Genomic DNA, 4297 nt, shown 5'->3' with positions numbered 1-4297 from the left:
CATATTTGGTATCCACCCGTCACATAGCCACGTTCAAAACGACTGGCTTGTGACACCGACTGAGCACGTTTGAGTGTCGTCGGCGGAGCTTTAGGCTCCGAATCTTCTATGTCAGAACCATTATGGATTATGGTTTGAGCATAAGGCCTTGTGGTTATACCCAACGGAGAAGCGGCTGCGCCTTTATGGGCAGCGCTCGCATTACCTGTCGCTTCGCTTTCCAGCGCAGACGGCGAGACAGCATTCGTAAATGATGCTGTCTCCATGTTGTGAGCCATGAGAGAAGTTTAAATGGGTAATAATGCGCCATAATCCTTCCTCATGAGCTCGTTGTCCGCATCACTACTATGAGGTAACGGCAACGGTGTCGACTCATTGTAGTCGACAATGAGCGACGAATCAGCATCCTTGCTGTTAAAGTGGGATGGATCCTTTAGCCCTGTTAACGTGACAGCAGCAGTAGCTGTCAGCGTTTCGACTAAGGCATTAGACACGGCCGGCGAATTAACGCGACGCGTGCGCTTAGGTTGAGGTTGAGTGGGCGTCTTCGCAGACGACCCACCAACGTGGCCCCATTTAGGTGGCATCTTTGGCGCCGTGTATGTTAACACAGGTCGTAGAGTGATTGAGTGAACTAGCGGCGCGTAAAACTGCTCGCAGTTCCTTGCTCCTCTTTGACGAATTTAATAATGTAAATCCGTTCTTAAAGGGGGAGATGGTGTAACGGGCTAAAGTTGCCCTAATGTTACACAGTCCCCGTTAAGTACACTTGGTGTACCTAAGGAGATGGTCAATTACTAAATTATGTAATTAGACCCAGCACTCAGGTGTGGTGCACATTTGTGACCAATCCTTGTGTATGTGATGCACATGGGTGCATTCACATTAGGACGGGTGACGGCTAGCGTCATCCGTTACGCGAGGTATCTAGAAAGATACGCTCGCAATACATACTAAGTGTTATCAATAGAGATGACATTTTGATTGGAAAATATAGGTATTTATATGTAATACGATTAAATATAAATCAGCCTGAAAATCTACTTCCTACTTGTAAGTGCGCACGAGGAGCTGGATTACCGCTCCCGTGACGACACTTAACCAAAGTACTTAGTGCGTTGGGTGAGGTCGCTAACGCGCCCACCACAACTACCTCACTGCACGCAAGAGAAGCTGGTCAAACCGCTTCCTCGCTGTGCTAGGGTGTGTGTCTAAGTAGAGCGTGGCCGCATTACGACGTGCCCGCCTACACCGATAATACTTATTTACATGTTTGTATTATTAAATAATTAAGTTAGTATTATATGGATAGAAACATAAGAAAGTAATTATATTGAATTTAGTTTACTTTGTAACCCTCTTTAAAGCAAGTGTTTTAAAGAGAGTCTTCCTCTGCACGTACTAGTGAACGTGAAGCGACGTGTGGCACCACTTGCACTGAAGCAGTGCAAAGTGAACTTGTACTGAAGCAGTACAAAGTGGACTTGTACTGAAGCAGTACAAGTCGGCAGTGCCCCGTTACACCTGGTAGCACTTTGAAGTCCGTCCAAGGACCACAGTTCTATCATCTAACATGGACATGTTATATGTTAATGGAAATATGCATCACCTATCGCGTAAAAGCTTCTTTTTCCTAAGTGACATAGAAAGGAGTGCGGTCGAACGAATGAGTTCGACCGTAGGAAACGATGCCATCTTGGCCATGCTGTCCAGTTTGGACAGATGTCCTTCATTCAGCCATCGCCAAGTTCATACAACATGAACTTGACGAGGCGAAGGAGAAGGTAGCCTTTCTTAGTAAGCAAGGCTCCCAACAGGCAAAACTGTTAAGGTTACAACAGGTACAGAACCCTGTACCTGGGATGACGCATACGCGGCGTCCGGAAACCTTATAGATTGAAACTCTAAGTATAGGGGGGTCGAAGAAGACTCCCTCTTAAGATGATTTGTCGAGTTGGACGATGCCATAAAGGCTCGTCACATCGTCGACGAGCAAATGCAAGTCGCATTTGCTCAGTCAAATTTGGCAGGTCGTGCCAAAACTTGGGCACTTTGCCTTAAGTTGCGCGACCCATATGTCTTTGGGTCGCTAGAGGCTTTTAAAGCCCGGCTCAAACAGACGTTTGAGCCCCCTATGGCTAAGTTCAAAGTTCGATCATAGCTTCTGAAACTTAAGCAAGGCAAGCGTGATGTTCACGCTTATGCCCAGCACATACGACTCTTGGCGAGTTGTATCATGAACAACCCAGTTCATGAACACACGTTGATTTTGGTGTTCATCCGTGAAGACTCAACTGCTCCGCTTGGAACTGGATACGCTTGAAGAAGCTACCTAAAAGGTATAAAATATCCGGTAGAAAAAAAGTATATCCGTTGCGGAACAGCAGGACTTGAGCTTGAGACAGGCTCAAGCTAATTCGTCGTCGTATCGTCCTCCAAGACGACATGAGCTGGGAGGTCCAGAACCTATGGACCTCTCTTATGTCGATAGCGAGAGACCTCGCTGTCGAACAATAAGCGATTGCATTTCTGTAATCGCTGTCAGAAGTTAGGACACTACGCTGATGATTGTAGTGCCCCACGCCCAGTACCGAATGGTACTGAACGTAATTATGGAGTGAATTCCAAAAAGAGCAACGATCGCGGGTCAGACGTTGTTGCGAAATCGCAACAGCGAGGCGGTCCGCCAAAAAAGGGTCGGGGTCAGCAAGGGCGTAACGCCCTGCTGATCCAGCAACATCAATAGAATTTGCAAATCTCTTGACGAAAGTTGAGTGATAAAACGCGTAGTGAAATTTTACTACACGTTAAACTATTTACAGTATGATGATGATTTCATCGTTACGTACTTGAGTGACAAATTTGATGTCATCCTAGGGTTACCTTGGCTCCGAAAATATGAGCCAAGAGAGCATCGATCCGTAAAGATGCCTGCCACTTGTTCATCAAATGGTCATCTCATGAACGTCTAGGAGCGTTTACAAACGTGTTGATGTACTACGAGTGAGTGCGATGGCCTCACTTGTGGTACGGTCGTTAGTACGACTGCACAAGATCACAGTGTGATTATTAATCACACTCTGGAGTCAGCTGCCGGCGGCTGTTCGAATGCACAGAAGGTCCACCACTCGAATAAGTCGAGTGAATTGAGACATGGTTGTACGCCTAGCGGGCGACATCTAAGGAAGATACCAGTTGTCCCAAAAGGACAACACGATGACCATAGGACGAGTCGAGAGTCGACCATAGAGGACCCGAATGCGATAGCACATTCACAGTCGGAAGACGTAGATGGAATAAGCCCCCACGTACTTGAGGAGAAATCTCCTCAAAGCGTTACTGCTGGAGTGGCTAGCCTTCAGCATCCCGATGGATTAATCCCTCGGCAGCCTGTGGATAAATCCCAGGAATAACCGAGACATTGAATGGCTTGGGTAATGACGGATCAAGAGAAGGCGCTTTTACTCTTGATCTATATGCGCCTCCGAATTTAACTTCGGAGATAACCCAATTACCAACCCTCGAACCCAAGCGGTTCTTGAGAGATTTGCCTATTGGTAGAATCAAGCAGATCTGCGTACTTGTCACAGAGGACGAATACGTAACCGATATTCGGTCAGCGGTAATTTCTGCAGAGAACGAACGGGTTCTCAGCAGCTCATCGATGGACGAAAGTGTCCTCGATGCGAAGACCCGGTTTTGAGAGATATACTACTCAATCCTGGGAGTCACTAAAAACAAATCCTTTCTACAAGGATTTGATTGAATTCAGGGATGTATTCGCTGAAGCATTTCCATGTGAGTTGCCTAAAGATAAAGGCACTCGACATGAGATCGAGCTCAAACCGGGCTCGAAGTGCTGTGTCATGAAGCAGTGGCCACTGCCTCTTGAACAAGTGCTTGCGATCGATAATTTTTTTATCGATCGATAAAAAGCTGGCCATGTAAGGGAGTCAACCTCCCCACATAGCTCTCCGACCTTCTGTTTGCGAAAGGCCACCGGAGGGTGGCGGATCGTGCACGCATTCAATAAACTCAATGCTGCAACGGTACCGGCACAAACGCCGATACCGAGAAAAGATGTAATCATAGATAATATGTCTAAGAGAACCATCTTCTCGTCTATGGATCTGATGGATGGATTTTATCGGATCCTTATGCGTGAACGGGACATCCCGGAAAAAGCAGTGAGCACTCCCAGTGGGATGCTCTGGGAATGGCTAGTGATGCCTCAGGGGCTTAGTAACGCCCCTGCAACATTCAACAGATGTGTAACAAATCTGTTGAGACCGGTGCG

The sequence above is a fragment of the Bremia lactucae genome, linkage group LG2, assembly GCF_004359215.1.
Source record: "Bremia lactucae strain SF5 linkage group LG2, whole genome shotgun sequence".
NCBI lineage: Eukaryota > Oomycota > Peronosporomycetes > Peronosporales > Peronosporaceae > Bremia > Bremia lactucae.
Note: the sequence above shows the minus strand (reverse complement) of the source record.